Consider the following 27418-nt stretch of genomic DNA (forward strand, 5'->3'; position numbering starts at 1 on the left):
AAAAATGTTGAAGGCTCCGGTCTCATTTTCGTTTCAATTTTTAGATGGGGCCAGGGGTCTCAGTACAATTCCAGGTCTCGGGTTCCAATCTGGCCTTTCGTCTATTTCGTCATTCATTGTCCATTGTCGCTATCGACGTTAACCGACTGGTCGAAGTACACTACAATAATCCCCAACAATGAAGAACTAACCACCTGTCTGCCATGTTGTCAATACAACACGCTATTAGAACAAAAAGGGAGAGTTAGAACTGCATATATTATGCAGCATGTGTTGAATAATTGACATCCAATCGACACTTCAAATGTTCGTCTCGCCTACAACGGAACCACGCGACATTGATAGAGCAGACTAGAGTAACTAACAAAGCTCTGCTGTGTCTAGTTCAGTGCCCCAAGCAGGCCCGTAGCCAGGCAGGGGCCAGGGACGGCTCAGCCCCGCTGGACCTACCGTCAGCCCACGCCGGCACTACCATCAGCCCCCTGGCACTGCCATCAGCCCCCTTGACATTAGATAAAAACTATTTTGTGTAATTTGTTTTCAGTGAAGAGTGAAAATGTAGACAGCTCACAACTTTAAGGATAAATCCACAGAACATGAACAGCAGCTATTCGTTCATCTTGTTTATGAGCTGAAGTCTAAGTAGCTGCAAGTATTTAGAAGATTATCTAGACTTTGTAAGTTCTTTCATAGGGGGCTTCTTTATCTGTACCTTCACTGTCCCTGTTGTGACATTCCATTTAGACAGAAATTTGTAACTTTGATTTGGTGTCATCATGCAAATTCCCTTCGCATCTGCATCAAAGGTCGACAGCTCCCAAGTTTTGGGAACGAAGGAGAGTGTCATTGCTTCGGACGGGGGTGAAATGTACTGTAGGCAATGCGACTGAATATTGTGCGTTTTTGTGTGTGTGATATACATATCTGTATTATCTAAAGTAGTATTGAGCGTGTAGTAGTCCCCGAAGTGTGCGCCGTGGTTGGGTTTTGGGGGTGCCGCCAAATTTTACATTATTTTCACTGAAATAATTATATTGTTCCAAATATTTGCTTATTTAATACTTTTCACATGTAAAATGTTTCTGAATTTGAAATATGTGTATATTTTTTAACTGAGGCAAGCAACCTAACCACACTAATTGGGCGTTGCAAGTGCAAGATAGGCCCACATTCTGACTAGGACGCCGCGGAAGAATCTTGAAACACTAGGGGCGCTGTGAAACGAAAACGTTTGGGAACCTCTACTGTAAGGGATGATTTCAGTATCAATCAATTAACACTTTAAGAGATGATTTAAAAGATGTAGAAAAATGTAGTATCTGCATGATATTTATACATTTTATATAAGTTAATGACCCCCCCCCCACACACACACACACATCTTCATTTAATTCTGTTATTTTTTTAAAAATGGACTTGATTTACAAAGCCCCCCTGATAACCCGTGAGCCCCCACTGGAGATCAATTCTAGCTACGGACCTGGCCCCAAGTTAAAAAAAAAATCATAAAGCAGATTCCCAGCTAGGATAATTTGCATAGGAATCTACCCACCTACAGTTGATCCATACAAGCATCCCACGCCTATTCCCTAATTCGACCAAGCCCCCCAGCAGTTACTGTTATCAAATGCTACGTTTTTCTTTCTCGTAAAATTGACTACACACTGTGCCCGTACGTTTGATTTAGGATTTGATTTGATTTGCTTTGACCTTTGTTACTTTGCCTCGCATTGTGCCGATTAGCCAAAAGTGGCAGTGGATGAGGATAAGTGATGATATGATGAAATTGATGAAGGGACACTCACAAAGAACACCCAGTCACGGAGGTCAACTGTTTGATTAAGGAACGACAGATCAGGGATTTATAAGAATGCAATGCTGTGTGTCTATTGCTATCAGTTCTGATATTCTCCCACAGTGTTTCTCAACCTTTTTGGGTTGTACCCCTTGAAAATAATAGGCATTTCCGTGTATCCCCATTTCAATTTCATACCATAACTTTCGGTATCTCTTTCAGTCCGTTTCTCTCTGCCTTCGTCCCTCCCTCCCTCTCACTTACTCACTCACTTTCCTCTTCTTTTCCTCCATCTGAACACACACTTACTCTATTCTATTCATCCTAAAGAATTAGTTCATACTTCTCTTTCTGTCTTTCATATCTCCCTTTGCATTCCAGTCTCTGTCTCCTTCTTTCTCTCCGTTTATATCCATGTCTCACTTTCTCTCCCTCTCTTCCTCTCCTTCATGTACTCTCGGCTTTTGTGTCTCTTGCACTCTCTCTTTTTCCCTTGTCTATACTCCTGTTTTTCCTTCTCTCTCTTTGCTTTAACAACACATAATGATGTAGTTCAATAAAAATAACTTTCCAAAACACGTCTCCCCTTCGTCTCACATCTAACAATACTCACGAAATATTTGTGAATGAGTTATACTACTTTATGACTGTGTATGTTGTGTGTTCACGTGTATTCGCGCACATGTGAGAAACTAGTCACCATCTTGTTGTTGATTTTAAATGTGTGTTATTTTGCGCGCATTTCTGACAGTTTTATCTAATCGAGACGATTAACGAAGATGAGGATGAGTGATGATATGATGAAGAAACACTCACAAAGAACACCCAGGTCCAGGCTGTGATTCGAACCCGAGGCCCCTGGCGTCGTAGCACACTGTCCTCTACGGAGACCGGCGAACGAGTAGTAGTAAATGACATTTAGTGTGTTCCTAAGAAGTAACCAACAAAGAAAAGCTGAAACAAGAGGAAAACATGTGGAGCACGGTAGCACCGGCAAGACGTGTTTGAAACGAAATAAAAATAACCGACAGTTCGAAAAAAACATACGATTCTGAAGTTTCGGTCCGACGCTTTGAAACACCAAAGAATCAAGTCTTGGCATCTGCAGTTTTTCGGCGCGAAGAAGAGCATCATTCTCTGTGGTCATTAACTATCCCTTCTTATTGAGGACATGGTGTTAGGCCAACATCTGCCAAACTTGCCTACTCATATGGCCCAATCTACGTGGAGGAGGCCTCCCACGCTCTGCAACATTGGATCTGCCTCCTATGTGGTGGATCAATACGAACAGCGACTCCAGCAGATGAAATCTCACCCTCTATCTGGGTAACAACGTCACATCAAAAGCCAAAATAACCCAACGAAAGTACCGCGAGCAAAATGTTAAGGAGTTAGGGCTACCATAACAGCAAAGGAAGACCTACTTCGAGCTGTGGTCTGAGGGCACACCTTAACCAGCAATCTTAGGCATGGGAAACTCCCGCTTGGCACTCGCACGTGACCACGATTGATTCTGGATTATGGAGAGAGTCAATATGGAAACGAGCGCCCTCTCTCCACACACATGCACACACACACACACACACACACACACACACACGTACACAAACACACAAGCTAGTGCACTCCATTCCTCTGTAAATTGATGTGTTGTGTAGCATACAAAGAACCATTACCTTACCATTATGTACTTACTGGCCAAGTTATCCCAGACAGATGAAAATATAAGAAAGGTTTAAAACAACTTGGTTTTGTTAAAGGTGTCATAAGTACAACTGTACTGTACATTTGGTATCCTTAGGGTGGGCACGATTTTAATGCATATAACAGCGTTTACCGTGTACCCCCACATAATCCACGGGCATTAATTAGATCCTCGCATATCCGTATTCTGAAGAATAAGACTATTATAATTTTAATGATACTATTAATTACTCAAATCTGTGTGCACGTACGTTGCATTATCCTTGTAAAGCCTAACTGAAAAAAATATATAGAATTTAATTTTCTTTCAAGTTTGTGGTGATATCCAACCTACATCACACGAAAATTCCCGAATCTCCCTTCAAAACTGCCAATGTGCCTACGAGTTCGAGTAGACAATTAGGCATCATCATTAGGTTATTGATGAACCTTCATTTCAACATCTTGTGAATGCAGTTCAAATTTATGATTAACAAACGACATAGAAGATATAATCTATGGAGACATAGAAAATTAGTTCAATAATATAAAAAGTAATTTACTCACTTGGAACAGGACATAGCATAGCGTAACGACTGCACTTGAATCCGATTCATTCTATAAAATATACTGCATGGTGCGAGGTAAAACGTGGATGATTTCTTTCTGTCCAGTTGAGTATGTGTGAGGTTGACAAAGCAAGGAAAGTTGACAAGTGTGTGTGTGTGTGAGAGAGAGAAAGAGAGAGGGGGGTTGCGCGTATGTGCCAGTGGTTTTAATACTTTTATTAAACACCTCCTCCAGAAGATCAACACAGTTCTGAGATTTGTTCTGAAACTTTTGTAGTCATTGGATTTTATTTTTTTCGGTTGGGCCTAAAACCATATGCATATGCCTAAAACTACTTTGGCAAGATAAATGTTGCTAAAGCGGTTTGCTTTCAAATGTTTTTTTCAAATTTCGGAATGGATGGTAATCAGAGGGTGTCACATCAGGTGAATAAGCAGGGTATTCCAAGATGTCTAACCTCAATTCAGCCAGTTTCTGCACCGTAATAGTCGCTTTGCAAGGTGGTACATTATCCAGAAGGGAGACGAAGACATTTATGGAGAACTTCTCCCTGCGTGTTGACTTTAGTTTCTCCTTCAGATGGTACAGAAGTGATGCGTACTATGTGTCTGAAATACTTGCACCCTTCACTTCCACCTGATCCCACTCACTCACTCCCCTGAGGTGGGAGATCATCCAACTAGTTACGGGGGTGACGTGAGGTGAGCACGACGAACCACCAGTCGTCGTAGATTTCCGTGACCGGGTTAGGCTACTCATTCGTAGCTCCCCAATTTGCTCACGACGGTGGGTGGCCACCGGTCCCATACACAGGAGACTCGAACCTGAGCGCGCCCCGTAGCCGGAACCCAAAGAATGACACGACCGTACGGCTACGGTACGGGACATGTATACATCTTACTTTATCTTTACGTATATCTGTCTCTGTTACCCTGTCTCTTTCTCACTCCCAATGTGTGTGTGTCTGTAGTTCTACCTCCTTGAAAATATTCACCCACCCCCTAGCAACGACATTCATTTCAACATCAAAATGTTTCATTTACTGTAGCTTTTAGGAACAAGATACTTGCTTAATCGTTTATAAAAATACCTAATCTATCATAAAAAATATGACCCATTTTAAACAGTTTTTGCTATTAGAAATAAGAAAACCCAAGTCCAACATGGTCTTAAAAAAAACTTCTTTAGTAATGCTCTATCATACGGGAATCTTACAGAGGTTTAAACAAATAGCTCCTTGAAGAAAGAAGCACCGAAGATGGCGCTGACGTACCAAAAAGAGAGCATTGTAGCAAGAATGAAGGCAAGACGTGTGACTGCGTTGGGCGCCTGAGCTTCCTGCATCGTGGGGAGAGGCGAGGGGGAAGGGAAGGTCACGTGGGATGCCAAGAACTGACATTTTCTCTGCACACACGCAAGCTGACATATGCCCGATACAAGATGTGGCAATTGGAGCACTGTTTTCAAGAGGGAACTCTACTGTTTTCAAGAGGGAGCTTTCGAAGTTCCAAATGGAAATCTTCCTGTAACATACCGAAAACACTAATCAGTAGAGAACGGAAGTTGATACGTAAAATGTCATCTTTTCTCTGACATCTCGGAGATGTCATTAAATATACACAATATTACACTTCGTCTAGAACCCGAAAAAGGTAAATTTAAAGTACTTTTTTTTTAATTTTTTTGCCAATTTTCAGGTTTTATGTAATTTTTCCCGCCCGTCATTTTTCGCAATATTCGGTGTATTGTCTAGTCATATTTCGTCACTTCTTTCATTTTGGTAATATTCTTGAGTCTTTTCACCAAGGTGATCATAGGCCTATATATATCTCTCAGGATTTTCAATTTACGAGCAAAAGAAATGCTGAACTGGTGACAGTCTTTCTTGTCTCGGGGGAAACTACTTTTTCATTAATTGTTTTAAAATTATTCGGTTGTTTTCATTGGAAATCCTCGTTGCATATTTTAATTGAATGTGTATGTGGTATCATTTGGTGCCTTTTTTAAAAGCAAGATTGAATTTTGTTTAATTTCCTTTTCATTTCAATTTTTAACCTAAAACTAACAAATTTAATGGTCAATTTTGCATTTTTTACGTCATTTTTTCCATTTTTAGGACATTCTATAGGTCATATACCTATATTTTTAGATCATCAACTTCCGCTTCCTACTTATCAGTATAAGTAGATTTGTCCTGTTGCTAATACGGCGTAATTTATAGTATGTGTTTTCTACTCATGTTGGCAAAAGAAATGTCCTTATTCTTCTAGGCTTTCCAGTTAATTTTAAAATAAATTTTCCGACTTTTCTTTGGTGTTTTAACATATTCAGCTGCTTGCTATTCAAGAGAATCGCTTTGATTTAACGCCTCAGCGATGGCGTAGTGGTAACGTCATCTTCTTGTAATCAACGGACCGCCCCTGGTTGGTTTAACCAATGGTTACCTAGTGAAGGAACGTAGTGGTACGGATTCTGCTTTGAACTGTGGCAAAAACTGTAACCTACTGTGCATAAAGTAGATTAAAAACAAAAACTCAAACGAGGGTTTGACATTATTCACAAGAATTTATTTTAATTCCCAAATCCTGGCAAGCATTTCATTTTCCCTGACTCTTCCAGGTTTTTAAATGTATTCAAATTTTCCTGACTTTTCCTTGAAATGTTTACTCATGGGTTTATTTCGATGTTTCTTTTTCAGATTTCCAAGTCAGTGTGAACCCTGAATTGCCATTAAATAATGTCACAGTTTATCTTCCCAGCTCTATTTTTAAAACTAATATTTACGTCGCTTTAATTTCTCACCTAAGTTCATCGGAACGATGAGGATGAATGGCAGATGAAGAGATCAACAAAACAAATACATAATCATAACCAATCCAATGCTCGAACACTACCACAGATAACCTGTTGGTAACAATGAGTTAATTGCCAGAGAAGGATTCCTTCCATCCGGTTTTAGGATTGCAAGGAAAAAAAGTTTCTTTTTCTTTGATTTCCGGACAGGAAATTCACAAGAGCTTTTCGCTATTCTTATTCCTTTAAGATGGATTTGGATTGATTGTATTTTTCTTAATTTCCTTCGCTTTTCTGACTCCTCAGGATAATCACGACGACGAAGGTGAATGTTGCTTAGATGAAGTTGATCGACACTCACACAGAACATCATGCCCACTTCACGGCTCGAACGTGAAACCGTCGGTAGTGAGTACAGAATTCGACGTTATGGTTATGGGTAACCGAAACGACTCTATAAGGTAGTTAGTTATACATTATTTTTAAAAACCATAGCTAATATCAGTGGCGCCATCTTATATGGGCCAGTCGGGCTGGAGCCCACCCAATAATTTGTGGCGTTATATTGATAATTACTATATATTTGTTATTGTGATTCGTGGTAGATTGCTTATTGAAATCAGTAAAGAACAATTTAGAAAAAGAGTAAGGGTGCATTGTTGGTGTGCATTAATATCATGATACACGGTAGGATTTATGAGAATTTTTTTTAATGTCTGAGCACACCCAATGTTTTTCAAAAGTTGTAGACTAAGAATTCTAGCTCCAGTTTCGATCCAGATTTATTAGCTTAAGTACCGCATGTCTGCATGGGGTACAACTAAGACTGGGAAAGATTCAACAACAGGATATTGCTATCTTTCACACACACTCTCTCTCTCTGCCAGGCTAGCTCGTGTAAACTTCTTGCTAAGCCTTCCACAGAAGCTTCCGGGCAGAGAGCCATTCGTGTATGTGAGTCTGGAGGTACTTAATATGGATTTATTGCTAGAGGTTAAGGGGCCTTGACTCCAAACAAACCCTTATTGTCAATGCGTCTCCAAACAACGAAAGGTGAATCGCTTGAGCTTGTTACTTCGATTATAGAGGCAAGGGAGCAGAAGCTCATACAACAAAATACAATAATGCTGCCTAATCGGAAAGGCCACAAATAGAAAGACACCGGAATGCTATGGGTTTAAAATTCTGGATTTTGTTGTAGAATACTTGTGTAATTCAATCGCATTTATTCGGTTGTAATCAAGTCGTATTTATTATTTGTTTCGTGAGACTGATCCCTTAATTCCTCTTCGTTGTTGAATGTAATGTATGGAATTTTCAAGTGAATAAAAGGCTACTGTATATAAATCGGAACACCGAAGTTCGCGGGTTCGAGTCCCAGCCTGGGCATGAATATTATTTGCGAGTGTTCGTTGATCAAATTTCATCTAACCATCACATCCTCATCGCCGCGATTAGCCAAAATTGGGAAAAAATCGACGCTAAATAACAAAAAAAAAATACAAATACAAATCGTGAGTTGCCCACCCAACACACTCGGCAACTGAGGCGACTAAACTAATATTGTTGCCTTTGCATGAATTTGTAAAGGATGTCGTATGGCCATGAGAAGATATTGCGCTTTTAGCAGTGAATGCTATATACAACGTATTACATTGTTTTCACCACAACCAACACTTATTTTAAGAGAGAAAATAAATCTAGTAACTAGGAAAATTTCCTCAGATTTGTCATTGTTACCATGTTGAGCCATTCTCCCGCCTAATAATTTCCACTTGTAGTTCAGGCGGTCAGGGGCGTGATGCTGATCACATCACCCCCACTCACGACCGGATCAAGAAAGTGTGGGGCGTTACCCCCACACCCCCTATACGCCTTCATGGCGTGGTGCTATGCACAGGGGAACACTTTACTTTTTACTTTTTTACTTTAGTTCTGGAATAGTGTCCGATTGATTGACTTGATGATTTATTTCACTTCGCTTTTCTTCCACTTTTGCCTGATTGAGAAAATGTGAATGAATTGGTGATGTGATGAAAAGACAATCGCAAATACACATGGATGGGACACAACACAGTCCTCACAGAGGATTATAGGCTGCAAGTCCAGTCGCCAGAGCCTAGTTAGTTTGCAAAATGCAGCCCAGAGAGAGAGTAGAATGCGAATTCAACAAAATATAGAAGCTGAAAACTCACATTTTACTGTTTTTGCTTGTTACAAACTACGCAATTACCATAAAAATAGCGACAAAGCATGCGATACAAGGTATATTGATTAAAATCTGCAAACTATTTTGTGTCTTCAGAGCTCGATGTTTTTTTCCATTCTTCTTACAAGGAAGGATCTGACATGCCAGTAATACATAGCCGGCAGTAAATCTTAGTACATGAATTATTCTTAATGAACAAGAAAGTATAACGAAGAAGAGAGAAAGAGGGATGAAATACATTCTCAGAAAAGAGAGCGAGGGTCTTACTCTGGAACGAATTAGGAAACATGTAGAGTCTGAATGCAACCCAACCAGTCCCTACTTTGGGCACGCCCTTGACTATATAGATGTATTCTTGAAGAACAGTACTGCAGCTCTATTACTGCCCGCTTGGACATTATTTCAACCAGGGTGCGAAATCCTGGGGAGGACGGGGGGGGGAATTCCCCACCAACAATCTTCGCCTCAAAAATCCCCCCCAACAAAAATTTCCGGGGGGAGAGTTTTTGTTATAACAAACAAAAGATAAGCAATTACTTTTAATTTCAAATATACTTTACTAAGTATAATATCCAAAAACACACAAATTAGTGTGGTTGTGAGTGTTCAATGCTTTTTCTCTCAGGAGATCATTAACAAATCTACATCAATACGCACAATTAAAGTAAAACAAGAATGCAAAAAATAATAACTATGAAATCTAATCGATTTATGTTAATATAAAGCACAAACTAAACAAAAACTTACACATAACAAAACCACTTGAACTATTTCATAATTTATTAACATCTTTAACCAGTTGGTAAATGAATTACTTAGCTTCTTTACAATATCTGATATGTATAAAAGTAGCAAATTAATTTCCTTTATGTAATTAATAATAGTAGTAGTAATAATAATAATATATTTTAATTGAGTAATTTATTTTTACTTTTAATAACATTACAAATATGTATATCGTATAATATACACATATGTTTGTGGTGGAAGGGGTTTGTAGATGAAGAACTTTCTCCGCCCCACCAGTTTTCAATGATTTCGCAACCTGATTTCAATTGAACTCATATTCTAACATGTAAAAAAACCTCTAGATCTAGACAGAAGAATACACACAGATTGAGGGGTTCGTCATATAGTGCGCAATTAACTTATTCATCCTTGCGCAGAACATTCAACCAAAACGACCAGGTACTTAGTGCTTGAATGAGACAGCGTATCAAGAAAGGACAACACCGTTGTATATTGTGGATTCACACTTGATGCGAGCTTCTTTATCCAAGAACGCGAACAAAAAAACATTCTAGATTTCCAAGCAGATGCCACTGCTGGAGGAACGTTGCCTTCCGATCCGGATCACGTGACCTCGCGTATGTTTACTCCAACGAGCCTTTTGCTTCAGACAGATGAGACAAAAATTAACACTCTACCTCCACGACGGCCAAGAAGCTCCAAGGAGTCCTTCAGCAAATGCGTGCTCGTGTAACAAGGCTACACTTATGCAACAATCATGGAAAGTGGTAACGAAACACCAGAAGCAATTCACACTCTACTCAGGAGTAGTAAGAAGAAATAATGTTTGTACAACACACGAGGAGTTCTAATATGTGTGTACACTAGCGTACTCTGGATTTCGGAGGGAGTTGGAATTGTAATAGTACGTTTTACGTAAGGTCGGGACACACTATAAAATATTTCACAATTACCATTTTCAACCTTCGTTTTAAGAGTGGTTCAAAGACGAAAATAGTATGTTTATGTTCGTTATATGGTTTGTATTTACCATATTGTCCCCCTCTCTCCCCCCCCCCCCGAGTTCTTTGCTGCTTTCACTTGAAAATTTGGATTTTTCTCAAAATTTCGGGAGGGTCTGCAGCCTCATCAGTCCCTATCCTCAGTTCGCCAGTGCGTGTGTATGTGTGTGCGTGCATATATGTATACGAGTGTGTATAAGTATATCCCCACTCGCTGTAAGGGAAATGAAGTAATCATGTCTAGTAGTTCTTCTGACTGCAAATACACTCTCACTCACTCTCTCTCCCATACACTACCTCTGTACCTCCTTCTCTCCTCCTTATATTGTACGAAAATATAACGGTGAAATCACGCTGCCATTTTGATACTTGAATTCTGATTGGCTGGTAAAAGACGAAGCAAAATTTAATTATCTTAATAATTTCTCCATTGGATCTATTTACAGTAGACTGAATGTAACAAGAGGTGGTTCTTTACGTATTTCGTTCCCAATAAAATTACAAGCCTAGCATAATAAATTGAAACTCTTCTCGCACAATATTAATGCCAGATCATGAATTACACTAAAAACAAAACATGCAAAATACCTTTTCCTGATACTACAATTATACTAATTCCTTTGATTTCCCTTTAGATTCCCTGGCATTAATCACAACCTAACATTATTTATTTTTATCTTCTCGTACTTCACTTACCCTGTATAACTAAAAAACGAGAATCTTGTACACTTACCTCATCCAGCAAGCATATGCCCAGGTTTGGCTCCAATCCTGAAGAAGAAACAATATATGGTGTAAGATGTTTGTTTACTATGCAAATTATTTTAAGGGCTAGCCAATATTTTTTTCACTTAAAGACAATCGTAAAATAAACTATAGGAACTAGAAACTCACTGTGAATAAAAAAAATAATTCCGTAATAATTCAGGTAAAAACTTGCAGACAATGCAGAATAAAGACAAAATAGTAACGAAATTCCTCCATTTGATAATATTATTCTTAAACTTTGAGTAAGATCCCGGAACATAACGCATTATTTAACATATATAAAAAAATGAAGATTTTGTCTAAAGGTTACTATGCATAAGCTGTAGTCGTTGATATTATGTAAGTGCTGAGTAGTACAGATGTTTGCAATTCAATGGCATGCGATTGGGAACTTCAATTTAATAAATATTATTATTTCTCAGCTATAATGAAAGGCAAGAAATTATCTCGACTAAAAATTACAGAATTACTAACGTAAGAATCTAGTTGCTCACTGCCCTGCATTTGCTGTCATTAATCTCTTCATTGTGTAATTCTCCCTACTTCAAGCCATTCATCGTCATCGTCACACTTTGTCAATTACTGATAGTACTCAGGTCGTAAAACATCCCCCCCCCCAAAGTTTTGTTTTGGAGCACCCTGTATATATATTCAACAATTCAAAATTTGGATGAACATTCGAACCACTCAACTGTATCGCTGCCCTTGAAATACGCAAATTTAAAATAAACATTTGAACCACTGGAGACTGAACTGTCTTGCTGCACCTGAGCAAGATACAACCATCGCAATAACTATCAATAAAAAATGACACAATGACAAAATAATACTACACTGTATTACATTAACTGAGACAGCACGGCGTAAACTAAAATTAACAAACCCTCACCTCACCCGAATCTTCGAAAATTATCTCTAACACAGAATAAAGTAATTAGCAGACAGTCAATAGTAGCGAGTTACATCATCATAATTGAAAAGCAGATCAATGGACTACAGCTAGGCGATTGACTTGGTGGTAATTTAACGCAGCAACTTGTTTATACCGCAAAGTTTACCATAAACACTATTGAAGATGAAAAGACAAATAAATTATTCTGAGCTACAAACCATTCTAATAATCTTGATACAAACCCAGTGCCGATGATATCGCAAATACGAAGATGTAATCGCTAGACAACAAGGTAGGCTTCGTCAGAGCCAAAAGTGTCAGCAAAACGACTTCAAATTACAAATGCAAAATACACAGAGGCAGTCAGTCAAATATTTGTTGAAAAAGTCCAATTGGACCCTACATTTTCGATTAGAGTACGAACTATGGAAACAAGTTAATTGGAAATTCAATCTTGTCATTTTATATATTTACCATTTGTCATCTAGCAAGGTCACCGTGTTGCTACTTCGTTTAATTAACCTTGCTTTTTACCTATTTATGGATGATGATGATTATATTAAAAAAATGGAAGAACAAACAGAATAGACAATAGGGGGGGAGGCAATCCCAAAATTCACGTAGGACACATTTTATGTATATTTACATATATAAAGTATTGTTTATGCCGATCTTGCCCCCCCCTCTCAACAAATTTATCTTAAGTTGGCGCCTCTGGAATAAGCCCTGGTCGATACTTGAACCCAGAACCTTCGGACGCTAGAAAATAAGTAATCTGTAATGCAGTGGACTTCTGCGACCTTTTTTGTGTAAATGCAACTTCTGGCAAAACCGCAAAACCTACCTATAACCAGCAATAACAGAAAGTATAAGCTTATCACAAAGACTAATACGACCTGTTATGTATGAGGACACCGAAAACCTAAAGTTCTACACTTCATTCGGAAAATAAAACATGAGCAGAGACAACATTAATAAAACATATCTTGCACATTTCTGCTTTTGTGTTTCAAGATACTTACAAGCAGCCTACACTAAATCCTATATTACATGCGTACTCTAAGCACGAAAAAGAGCAAAACCAACCATCAGCCCAGTTACTTCTTGGTGCCACGTTTACCGTCAGGTGTGCGAAGAATAGGTAGGGGACCCCAACAGAACTGGTCGCGACACCAAGGTCACAGAGACACATTGTGCTCAGTCTTGCAGGTCTTTTGTTCAGCAACCGAAACGCTAAACTGGAATTCCTTGCAGCTTGGGGTCAGCCCTGAGTACCAAGAACCTAATTCTGTTATTCGAACTTCCATTTACCACTAACCCCCATGCTAGTGCACGTAGTACGAGATCTTTGACCTTGGAACGGCAGTAAAACATTGCCAACAACTAGCAAGACGACGAACAAACAAATACGTACTGGCTTGCACAATTTCCGTCCAAGACGTACGAAACTTCCAAGAACTTAACATTGCTCTAAAATCTCAAGAACGCGGCGTGGACATACATAGCTAGCAAAATGCAACTTAATATCTAAACTTACATAAGAGAAAGGAAAAGCGACAGCCTTGGCACAACCAGAGTTGAATGTGGCGTTGTTCTGCGTGGCACTGATAAGAAGAAACCTGAAGGAACAGAACGATAAACCCAATCCAGAGGCATCGTCAGACCAAAGGGTATTATTGCACGAGAAAAGAATGCGTTTTACTACATACGTCGACGGATAGCTTGCAGTGCAATTGCTTTCGTTGGAAAAGGAACAACTTCGTCTGTACAATGACACATCAATTATTGTGTGTAAATAATAATATTTCTTTGGACAGTGCTGCAAGTGGTAAATATCTGCGTCGAATTATCCTCGTCAATGGTGAATTTTTTGCTGACGTCCGTGGCGAAGTGGTTAGCACAGCGCGCTACGACGAATCCCAGCCTGGTCATGAGTGTTCTTTGTGAGTGTCTTTCATCATTCTCATCGTCGTGATTAGCCAAAAGTGGCAGACATGCGACATAAAATAATATCATTAATTCAATCAAAAGATTTATTTATTCGTTCAATGGTGTAAAGTGGATGGAATGCATCCAAGCAAATTGTCCATCACTATGTTTAGTGCCTTTAGACGCAATAGGAGCTACAAAAATTGAAATAAAACGCTCCGCAAGCTGTTGACGTATTCTGCACCAAAATATGTAAAACTGCATTCCTTAAAAAAAAAAAAAAAAGTAGGATGAAAGAGAAAAAATAATGCAAGATATTAATTAAAGGAATACTTGTCCATTCCACTGCAAGTGCATAATTTCCAGCCTTCGAAGGACTTATCTATCTATCTATCTACGGCTTGTCGCTTTTCTCTTGAACTATGCTGTAAGTCAGGAAATGTAGGGATGCATAAGTTTTCTTCGGTAAATTGTCCATAACTATATTCATAGATTTTTCTTCTACATGGACAATATTCATTGATTTTTCTGCTACATTATACGTGATTTTAATGAATGGGTTTTCACTGTATGGTGCAGAAGTTGTCAGCAGCTTGTCTGCCGTTTTCTTTCGATACTTTAACCTCCCATTACGTAAAATAAAGAGACGAAACATAGCCATGGAGAGTTTGCTTGCATCACACTTTACCGTGACACTCTTGTAAAAATCAAGATAAAAAAAGAAGCTAGACCCTTCGACATTTGTCGAGACGAGACCGATAATCTTTGGTCTCGTCTGAGACTTTGGTATGGAATTAGAAAATATATACTTAAAATACCTAAACCAAATTTACTTCACTATGCGACCTCTTCGAACAAAGCAAGCAAATATAGGTATATGGGAGGCAGGAGCGTATATTCTAGGCTAACTAAGCTATCTGCGAAGCCTCAAGCTTAGAGAATAAAATACAGGACAAAAATCGATCAAAAATTGTTCATATGAGTGAGATGATGATGGTGATTCTGGAGTTGGTAATCTGATTTCCTATGAGTCGGCAACCTGATTTCCTATGAGTTGGCAACCTGATTTCTTAAGAGTTGGCAACCTAATTTCTTAGGAGTTGGCAACCTGGTTTCTTATGAATTGGCAACCTGATTTCTTAGGAGTTGGCAACCTGATTTCTTATGAATTGGCAACCGGATTTCTTAGGAGTTGGTAACCATATTTCCTATGAATTGGCAACCTGATTTCTTAGGAGTTGGTAAACTTATTTCTATTCATAGCGTAGAACCACGTGACATAGGAAGATAGCCCATATCTTGGACTCAGTATACGCCACTCATAGGAGGTCATGTTAATGCTGTATAAATTGTTCATATTTTCTATATCGAGACGGGAATTCATCGGATGTTTATAAATCGAGACGAGATACATTTACAACTCCAGTCGATATGGAGAACGAGAAAGGCTTACAACTCGAAACAAGACAGGGACTGCCACCAGGCGCGGATACACGGGGAGGGCAACCCAACTGCCAGGTTTTATAGGTAGTACAGTATTAGGTCAAATATTTTTCAAGACTCAAATGTTCTGTCTTTTGTTTAACAAGCTCGAGAATATTTTTAAAGTTTGATTTAAGTCCACTTCATGCTCATGATAGGCTAATTTGAACTGGAGTTTACAGAGCCGCGGTAGCTCAGTCGTTAAGGGTCGACCTCATTGGCGGAGTGGTTAGTACAGTGCGCTGCGACGCCAGGTGTCCCGGGTTCGAATCCCGGGTAAGACATGGATCTTTGTGTTTGTCCTAATGAGAAAACTGAGAATTTAGAAAAACCGAGATATGTGAAAATTGAGAATAAAGAGAAGAACGGGGGATACTACAATTTACAGGTATTCCTTTAAAAATAAAAAAAAAGTCGTTAGGGCGTCTGAATACCATGCCAAAGACCCAGGTTCGATCCCCGGTGGAGGAGAAACAAATTTTTTTCACCTGTTCAAACGGCTCCGGCTCCCATCCAGCGTCTTATAAAGTGGGTACCTGGAGGAAACTCTGGGGGTTAAAGGCGACCAGGGGCGTGGTGCTGATCACATCACCCTCACCTTCTGCCGTGATCAAGAAACTGTAGGGCCCTAACTCCACACCCCTATACGCCTTCATGGCGTGGTGCAAAGCACAGGGGTGCACTTTTACTTTTTTTTTTTTTACTTACGTTTAAATTTTGGTCCAAACCACTGTGCATGGTGCCTCCAAAGGGGATTGAACCGAGAACCCCTAACAATAGGTCTTGATTTATTTGTTTATTCATTTTACTACTTATTTCAGTTTACCGTACCATAATAACTATCTATTCCAGCCCTGAACTCCTATTTAAGCAAAACGATAGCTACTCTCATTTCCAGATCATGGCAATCAGCTTGATTTATTTTCACAATGTTTACGTAAAACAGTGCAAGTGTAGGTTACAATTGATTCTCTGTGAGGTGAGGTACCCAACTGAAATTCGCCCCTCCCAACTGTAATTTATGGATCCACCACTGACTGCCACTACTAATTTGCTATTGAATATACAGACTAGACGTGATCACACATACCGTTGAAAATTCAAAGTGAGTCTTTTTATTTACGAGCACTCATTTGATTATTAGGGGCTGGAGCATGCACAGAAATGCTGCTTCTGCTATATACGTGTAGTAATAATAGTAGACATTAGCAAGCAAATTGTCCATCGCCCTGTTTATGCTCTCTGTTTTACGCAAAGAGAGCTTCAAGAATTGAAACAAGACGATAAACAAGCTGCTGACAACCTCTGAACCTGCAAAAATCCAGTCATTAAATCACGTAGGACGCAAGAGAAAATTTAATGAAAATGTTAATGGACAATTTGCCGAGCAATACATGTGCATCCCACTGTACAATCCAAAGTTCACACTGGAGGGGTTCTTGAATGCAAGCCCATAAGAAGCAGTGGGGTGTAAGGGGTGACCTTCCACGTAGGCGCCCAAAAGTCAACCTCACTTCCACGTAGTACACCCTGGACTGCATTTTGCAGACGAACGAGGCTCTGGCGACTGGCACTATGGCCAGTATAATTTTGTGTGTGTTGTCCTGTTTTTTGTCCTTATGTGTGCTGAGTGCCCGTTTACAGCCTCAGCTTTTAACGGAAGTCAGAATATTTTAGGATTTTTATTTATGCAACGCTAGAGTTGTTATTTGCAACGATAATGGGCTGGACCCCGTATAATGTGACGGGTGCAAAATAGCCTAAGTGCTGACGCACCCTAAATTTTAAAATCAAACCATAAGAAGCAGCGAGCACCGCAGTTTACATCACTGCATCCAAGTTGTATATTTTCCCAAATATATGGCGTATGCGGGAGGTAAATTTACCAGTAAAGGCATCTTCGAAGTTACATTCCTCAGCAGAGGCGATTTCTTGGATAAGCTCCGAAATGGGTGACTCCATTCTCTCAATGATTATACTTAATCGAATGGATTTTGGGATAAAACTGTTTTCTGTAAAATACTTTATTGGAGGAGATGGTCTACTTATTTGTCTGTGAAAGAAAGAGTCCATGTCAAATTGGTGTTCAGATTTTTTAAAAAAAAGGGAAATTATGACCTCACCACCAAAAGTTCCAGCTCGAGTTCGGGTCTCTGGACGTGGATCATGAGTACCCGCAGGGAGGTTCAAGGGGCAGGGTCACTTGACCCTTCCCCTTGAAATAAGGAAAAATTGTCAACTCTCCTTTCTCCCTACCTTTATTTGTAACTCTTTTGTCTATTTTCCTTGTATCTTCTTTCTTGAATCCTTGTATCTACGTAGCTTTCGATTCCTTTCTCTATTTTGGTACCTCTTCGTTCTTTACTTTCTCTATTTTTGATCATTTCTTTGTCTTTGTTTTCCCTACAATTTTCTGCCTATTTCCTTATTCTTTATCTATATCGATGTTCTGAGACTTCTCTTCCTTTTCTATCTCTGTCTGTGTGTGTATCTTATACATTACTATTTCTCTCTCTCTCTCTCTCTCTCTCTCTCTCTCTCTCTCTCTCTATCTCTCTCTTTCTATCTCTCTCTCTCTCTCACACACACACACACACTTTTCTACTTCTTGCTCTGTCTCTGCCGCGACTTTATTTCTCTTCCCTCTTTGCGTGTGTCTGCCTTGCATCTGTATTTCAATTTTTGTACCCTCTTCTATCTCTCTCTATGTATGTGTGTGTGCGTCATTTCTTTGTTTCTCTTTCTTTACGTTTCTCACTTATGTTTTACTCCCTCTGTCTGGATCTTTAATTCTCTTCTTTTCTCCCATTCTCAAGCCCTCTTTTGGTATCTTAAAACACTACTTTCTTGTGATGAAATGTAAACATGACCTCAGTGTATCTAAGTTAAGGACACTGCTTTTCAATATCGACAGTCTCCCCTTTTTTTGGTAATTTTTCTGGGGGTGCAATGACATGATTTTTCCTTTGTGAGTATCCCTTCATCCTCATCATCTTGATTAGCCAAAATTGGCTGAAAAGCAATGTTAAATATGAAAATTGGTACCTTGCACGCTCTAATTTACTCCAGTTTCCTACCGAAAGGATAGGTGCAGAATAAGAACATATTAGTAGTACATGGTCGCCTACAGGGAGGGTCAAGGAGGTCATTTGACACTATTGGAACATAAAAAATTATTTACTTATTAATAATTTCTTTCTTGCACTTGTATTCCTTCTACCTCTTTCTGTTTTCTCTTTTTTTGTTTAGAATTTCGCCTTCTTCCCTGTGTCTATTTCTTCTCGTTGACTCTCTCTCTCTCTCTCTCTCTCTCTCTCTCTCTCTCTGTTCTTGATTATTTCTAGTACTACCTTATCTCTTTCCTCTGTATTTTCTTTATCATCTTACTATCACCCTATCTTCATCAACCTGTATTTCTATGACCGCTATTGACGCACAAACATGATGTCTCACGATTATCAATATTTTCCACTACAGAACAAAACTTATTTCGATTGTTTAGAGAATTTCTGCAGGCGTCCATGGGAGAGTAGGCTACACAATGCTGGTTCATGCAGAGGACACCATGGGATAGCCCTAGCAAAACGCAATAATTGAAAGTTGGCGAATGCACGTTACAGTAAAAAAGAACGAAAGAAATGGTGACCCAAAGAATGAGGAAAAACCAGTAACCACCAACAAACGCTACTCGAGTTCATACATGTGATTCATCATTGTATGAAACGTGATTGTAACGCATTCTGCACTTCCTTTCTTACCAAAAGGTAAGACTTTCTAGACATCCCTTCAACAAAGGGATATTCTATGAAACGAACAGTAAATAGTTACGATGCGTTCCCCGCTTTAATTCCCCTACTTCAAAAAGTCTAACTTTGTCCTTTTGCCGTAGCTGTTTTTAAGATTGAAATTAATGTGACGTATTTGTCAGAAACCAATTCGAAACCTAATAATATTCATACTGCTATGTTGTACGATTAATACTGACAACAAATGCCAGTTCCAGTGGAGTGCGAACATTCTCCTGCTTGAAAGATTGGTAAGTTACATCGGAAAAATTGCATTTTCAGATTCTTTTCTTTGAGGTCAAGTCAATATCAAGCACACAATATATTGCTGACCTGGAACAAATCATAGTATATCAATAACAATAAGAAACGCAACACAAATAATGAAAGCGCATATCAACATTCCTTATTCAATGGCAAACATCTCAAAGGACTTCTTTTAAAAAATAATGAGTATATTCAAGGCCGCTTTAAAGTGCAGCTTCAGGGCAAAGGATAAAGGAATAAAGTATTGGACGTGAATACCTTGCCTATGGATCTAGTCGTTTCGTTAGCCTGAATTGGCTATCAGGAGCAATGCAAGAAGGGTTAATACTGACTTTATTGAGTGCACTTAACTAAAACCCATTTCTGCCAACTAACCGATACAAACATTAACATGATATAAGTTGAGAAAAATAGTATTTTTAAAAGAAAAATCCAGGACGGTCGAGTAACCTCCTTTGACCTCAACGGGTATTCATCTCACAAACCCCTTCTCTAGATATGGCAACAGACAATGTTTGTGTGTGTGTGTGTGTGTGTGTGTGTGTGTGTGTGTTAAAAACGACATTATTTTCCTATGTACTCTGAAGAGAAAAACGTATTTCTTATACAAGTTTGATTTCTAATCTCTCATATTTCAGTCACTGTACTGTAATATATGAATGTATCCGGAGCTGATCATTGGTTGCTCCTCTGCAAAACCGTTAAGATTCTAAATATAGTATAATAGAAAATGAAACTTGTACGTACAGAACTGAAATTTGCCATTAATTGCCAAAAAGAACTTCGGTTTAATATGTGGTACAGTCACGGACACTTCTGGATTGTAATGGAACCATAAACTTTCAATGTAATCTTTACAACCCAGAAGTGTCCGTGACTGTACAATGTCATTTGGCCACAGTAACTTCTATTAGTTTACTTCGTACACAATCTACCAGTTTAGTTGTTACGATGTGAAAGTTAATAGCAGTTTCATATTATATTTGCTTCCACCTGACGCTCCTAAAATAATTCCTCCAGTTACCACCACAAACTCCTCAATTAGTTGACCCTGGTTCAATACGTATAGCCTGTTTGGAGGTAATTTGACACGATACACAACAACCAGAACGTTATTTAGTGTCAAATGCTTCCGATTAAATTAGGTGTAAATGCCAAAATAATCTCAAACCTTTTTTCTTAATCTTAATCTTATATCAATTCTTAATCATTACACGTGCTCCTATCATTAGATGAAACAAAAACATGATCTTTTTATTCAACTTGCTAATCGAAGCTTTCCAGGCTACTGTCTATGACAGTATGTTCTGGATGTATGGAAGGACTTCCAGAAACTAAATCTGAATATCCAGTATTTGCAGGAACATTAGATGAAAAATTTCGGATTACGCCCCGTGAATAATGATATGACGTTCGTATCTTCTTACTGTTTTCCTTATAAAAACCAGCTCCATTTATCGATCTTCCGTCACATTGTGTATCTTACGGTGGTTCTATTTTACTGGGGCTCCTTGCACACGTTTCACTCCGAATTTTCAATATTAATTGCCTTTTAGAAAGAAAATAACGATTCCAGGTACGAACATTTCATTCTGCTGCCGATTTGACGAAACTTTCGGCACCAACTACTACACCAATGACCCGAACCGTACGTGCACTGCACATTATCCTACAAAGATGAAAGTTTGCATAATTTGTATCATTTTTGTTTTCATTATTTGTACGATTCATTTTCATAGATTTGTTTTCAACTGTATGATCAATTTTGTATAATTATTAATTACATACAGAAGTTATAACGTGCCATTAGGTTATTTTTCCTAAATTCAACTTCCACAAGCCTACTCTTCTATGGTGTTTATGCAATTATACTCTGTCCCAATTATCTGTGGAGCAAGTGAGCGAAAACAAGTCTGCGCAAGTAATGACGCGAGACGACTCCACCAATAAACACATCAGAGGGAGGGATTGCGTGTAGAGACGAGCAACTGCAGTTACCATCCTTCCCAGCAGCGTGTTCTGCTTCGCTCTGCCCATTCGACCCCCCTTTTCTGCCGCTATACGCGGCCTTGCTCCAGAGATGGACCGGATAGAGTATAGATAAAATATGCCTTTGTTGACTAATAATGCCTTTGTTCTCGTAATGCGGATGACGTACGTTCAATTTTGTGACGCAATGAATGTAGCAGTAAACAACTAGGCGTAATGTAATATTTTCAAAACTTGAGGTTATCTGCAGAATTATAAGCATTCGTTTAACATTCTCTAAAGAAAAGAAAAGTGCCTAAAGCATTGCCTTTGCAGCCAAGAGAAGTACGTTTATCATTTCTTGGTCACAGACCACGTTCCCCATTTGGTGTGTCTGCAAGATATGTCGCAGGTGCGGTAAAAACTGTTTCTCCAGTCAATCCACCTGTTAAATGTGTCGACACCAGCTGTTGCATCATTATATACACAGTGTTCTCTGTCTGTTTATCTTGACTAGATAAAAAAAAAACGCTGGGAAAAAATAAACATAGACTGCAATACAGGAACTACATCATGCCAATAATCCTATGCCGATGGTCCCAAAATATATTCGACCATCCGTGTTACCCAGTTACTTGTGGCGTACATCTTCATACTATGAAGTGACGTAACAATTTACGTAACTTATGCATGAGGATGGATACATATACGAGAATGGAAGTTTAATGTATTCGTGTGCCCAGCTGCTCAGTACTCGGCTGTCTATATTTCAAGAGAAGCGACTTTCTGACTGCGGATGTGATAACCCACAATCCTCGCCCTCCGAACGCCATTGGATGAATGGGAAAAATGTCAAGATGAAAGATCCTCAGCCAGCCAAGTAAATTGATTAAGGTGGGAAATGATGAAATTCTCACACGAAGGATGACAAACATAACAGAATACTGATACCATGAACTCATATACTCTCATGTAGAATTCGGTATCAATGCATGAGGACTCCCCGCATTAAAACTATCAGAGTACTGAGGCTTTAGAAAAGAGCGTTAAGAATTATGTATAACGTAACACCTCCCCATCTCTCTAGACACACACACACAAAGTAATTCTAAATGATTGATTGATTGAGTTGGTGTTTTAAGTCAACTTTATGCACAGTAAGGCTAATCGAGACTGGACCTACAGTTTAAAGTGGGATTCGAACCACTATTTGCCACCCAGGACCCCTTGATTACAAGGCGACGACGCTACCACTGCGCCATCGGGGAGGCCCAGTAATCCTAAATGTTTCAACAACAGTGAAATATCTAAAAGCAGCCAAACTCATAGGTCCACTCCACTCATAACACAATACGTAGTAACGACTATTATCTAAAACAAAGTATGCTGAGGAATATGAAAAAATACACCTCTAAATGCAGAAATACACTAACATAACAATCTCCAAAAGCCACCAAATTACTTCCCCCCCTCCCTCCCCAAATGAACAGATTCCAGCGGTAAAAATTATTTAACTAAACTCAATGGCACAACCGTCCAGTGAGGCCTAGGGCATGCCAAGCGGTTTTTCATTGGTTGACGCGTTGTCAGCGCATCGAGTCCCATTGTCGCTCCTATCTGGCTTTCGACACTGAAGACCGATTCTTTTTCAAGGAGCGAACAACCATGACATTTTCCATGTCTATTTGCATCACAGGTGTACGGAAATAATCTTAATTATTATTATTAATAATAATATTATTGTTTAATTAACTGGTAATACAAAAAAAATGCGTTCCACTGTATTTCAATTAGCTGAAGAAAATATCGAATACACCGTGTGGTTTTGGATGAGTTACTATAGATGAGTTGTATTATTGTTTTATTATTATTTACTCGTAACTTGGAGAGGGTACCCATTCCCCCCTCTCTCCAAATCCCGCCTGTAGTGGAACAGCAAAGGTGCAGAACATGCGATTCGCTATACAGCAGAAGCGAAATTTGGTCAAATATAATACAAAGAGGGCTTATCCAATAATTAAAGCAAATGTATTAATGTTATTATATCTAGTATTAGATAATCCATCCCTATGCACACGCGTGCGTGTGTGCGCGCACACACAACCCAGTATTAACACAAATTAACGTATGTAGGATTCATATGTATGAACTTCTAGAAAGACTTTATCAGATTTCTGGGTAATTACTAAATGTCAGAATGACGAAACACGACACCTTGTAGTGGAGTTTGTTTTCTGTTTCTTCGAATTTATTTACATTAAACTTATTGTATATTACTCTTTAACAAACACTTCCACCATTGTTAGGTATTTCTTGATAATAAGTTGGTATAGGCCATCAGTGTTACAAAAGGAAGATATGTCTCGTCGATTGCACTGAAGACATTTGAAATATATATGTTACGATAATAAATATGATTTTTATATTGTTATCGTGAGGAATCTCGGGCATCCTCTTCGTTAAATCACATCTTGCTGTTAGGAAAACCTGTTAATTGTAAATGTAACTGCAATTGTGTGTAATAAAATAAGGTTTGAATTCTGCAGTGTAAGATCTACACAAGACAGTGGGCAAAGCCAACTTCCTCGCTATTGATCCAACAAGGGTGTTGACATCCAACAAATGTCTCTATGGAGTTGAACGCGTTTGGTGTTCCAGACCATGCATCACCTTTTAAAGGTGGAACAACTGTGCATTGGAGTATTTGCGACTTTCTGTTTATTTGCTACCTTTACCCCGTCTCGGCACATTGTGTTTGTAAGCCATGCCATGAGTTTCTGAAGGGGGAAAAAATGAAACATGGTCGCATTGGATTGGTTAGAATTGATGTGTACATTCAGCGTCCGAATTGGAGGGGGAAGCCATGGATTGTTTCCCTTTATATGTTTTCTTTCCAAAGTTCTAGTTTTTATAAATTCCAGCTACAGAACCCCCCCCCCCCTCTAAAAATACACGTTCTATCATCTTACACATTATTGTTACTATTTAAGGATTTACACTAGCAGAAGTGAATTGTGAGGACGTAAAGTTATTAAATTGTTAGTATGTCAAATCTTTGCTAAGAGCATAGACCCACTGCATCACAACGTATCTACTCATTATCTGCGTCCGGCGAACCAATGTGTAAAAATTACGAGGAAATATACAACTAATCTTTCTTGATCTGCGAGAGACTCTGGTAACCTAACGTTTTGGGTGGTGGACTTCGTTCCGAAGATCCCAGCTTCGACTACTGCCAAATAAGCACGTAAAAGAGTTGGATTGGATTGTGTTACGCCTTGCTTACGCGTATTTTGATAAATTTGTTAAATCATTTATAAAGAAAGAAAGAAAAATGTATAAGGTGCAAAGTAAAAAGTGAAAACTAAAGGATATGTTATGGCAAAAAGAGTGGAGTTGATTGTTCCGATAAACTGAATGTTATGACGAAATCGAATGAACGCCATTTAAAATTTAAAAAATATGCTGATGTACACCTTTATGTAATAAACTAATGGCGGAAGTTTTTAATTTTATACTTCTCGATGTACAAATATTTGTTAACTCAAAAAGGTATCAGAACCTTATGGATAATTTATCAAATCCAACTTATGTAAAATCTTCACATTCTATTGTAATTTAAGGAAGATTTTGTCTTCATAACTTGCTAGTCAGGGGTTCGAGAGTACAGAAATCGGGTATAAATACGCCGAAATTTCATTGCTGAGAGAGGCCACGATAGATACACAACTAATCAGCAAATACATGAAGATCTCGAAATTGATAAGATAGAAGATGTCATCAAAAGACTAACAGCAAAGTTCTGGAACGAACTAAGAGGACACCACAATCCCGCAGTAAACCAGATTGGAACTGCGGAATTAGGACGCCACACTCACCGCACCCCACGGCCAGAGTGAACTTCAAGTAAAAGAAGAAGAAGATAAAAACCTCGAGCGACAGTTGCAGAGGAAATCAAACTAAGATCGCACAAACATGAAAGAAAATGGGGAAAAATGGAAATAGAAGTCAAGGAAACGGCACTTCAAAAAGAAAAAGTCAAGAAAATGCAACGTGCAACGTGCTGAGAGAGTTGTTTCTTGGTATGCGCGCCTGGGTGGGTCTGTTTACAGTCCTAGTGTTGAGTCGCTCACACCCCGCAGGTTTTCTATACTGAGTAGAGTTCATAAGGATGATCCCAGGTGGATATTTAAGAAGTTATCGCGTTCAACATTTGCAATTACCCGGTTTCTCAGTCTCGCGCTCCTATCTATCCCGATGTACACAAATTGACTTACCTTCATAAAACGAGATAAAACCTATATCCGGAGGTTCGAGTCTTTCTTTTGCCCACCTGAGATGGTTCCAGTGCGGACCTTTGGAGTTCCCACGATGCTGACTACAGGAGCTGAGGGAAATTAACTTTGTTCCTGCAACTGCTTGTGTCTGTTTACACATACAGTGTCGAGCCACTCACACCCTGCAGTTGTGGGAACGTAACAAATGGAACGAAAATTTTGGGTTCGTCAGCACTAATGCTTTTTTCATCTACCACACTATACGTGGTCAAGCCCCTAACCATAATGAAAATACGTGTCTCTGAGGACTGAAATCTCCTTACCTCATTTAAAGGTTAGGCTGTAAAGTGGCGCTCATTACTTATAAGGACGAACACAGGGCAACACACAACCCTACAGAGGATTATACTGACTGTAGGCCCAGACGCCAGAGCCTCGTTGGCCTGCAACATTGCAGCTACGGGAGTGTACTACGTGGAAGTGATAATGACATTTGAGTGTCTTTAGTAAGGCTTGTTCTTTACATCCCTTAAGAAGTTGGATCGAGAGAAAGGTCAACCAAAACTAACTAAACCTGATATTACATTTTATCATGTATATTATTCTTCGCATACCATCAGCAATTCCTACGATTTTGTAGTCTTCTTACAACATTATGATAGATGGGAAGGGATGTAAGACGATTGATTCAGCCCAGGGCCATCACCCCTTAGGACCGTAGGGGGGGGAGGGATTAACGGACCCTAATCCCTCCCACTTGTTTAGTAAACATTTTGCAGAAATTGTATAATCAAAGAAACAATACATCAAAATTGGTCAAACACTACACTGGTTGAAATAGATTATGAATTACATATGTAAATATCACACATAAAGTATGAGCTTTAAAAATATAAAAGTTAAATGTAAAAGTAATAATGGTATGATCAATATTATTAATGTACATGAAGCCAATAATTACATTAAAATTGTTTAGAGAGAAAACATTGTTGGTTATATTTCAAAAGTATTATTGATAATAAGTAAATAGTAACAATTAAACTATCACTATTAAAATTGTAGCATCCTTGGGTTGCTAAGTTAAATCCCATTATTTCACACGTACGCACTATGCTATTCAGGCCCGTACTCAGGATTTTTTTGAAGGGGGGACAGACCACATAGGCGCATTTTAAATAAATTTTCTCTCATATTATACACTGTATATATATATATATATATATATATATATATATATATATATATATAT

The 27418-nt window shown here is 38.8% G+C and overlaps 1 protein-coding gene across 4 annotated transcripts in view; it reads right to left on the reverse strand.

The window, feature by feature from the left end:
- The window catches only part of LOC146001547 (uncharacterized), a 104929-nt gene that overhangs the window by 70565 nt on the left and 6946 nt on the right, over nucleotides 1-27418 (reverse strand). The window contains exons 1-2 of one of the 4 annotated variants that reach the window (XM_083139002.1): nucleotides 13999-14033; nucleotides 11535-11572 (exon numbers count right to left, since the gene is read on the reverse strand). The gene's annotated coding sequence lies outside the window, so the exon portion shown is untranslated. Of the gene's footprint in view, nucleotides 1-11534; nucleotides 11573-13483; nucleotides 13570-13998; nucleotides 14034-27418 lie in introns of those variants that run through there. The other 3 variants (XM_083139001.1, XM_083139003.1, XM_083138999.1) reach the window with 3 other exon arrangements.

This window comes from Lepisma saccharinum, chromosome 17 (assembly GCF_977018435.1).
Source record: "Lepisma saccharinum chromosome 17, izLepSacc3.1, whole genome shotgun sequence".
Classification (NCBI taxonomy): Eukaryota; Metazoa; Arthropoda; class Insecta; order Zygentoma; family Lepismatidae; genus Lepisma; species Lepisma saccharinum.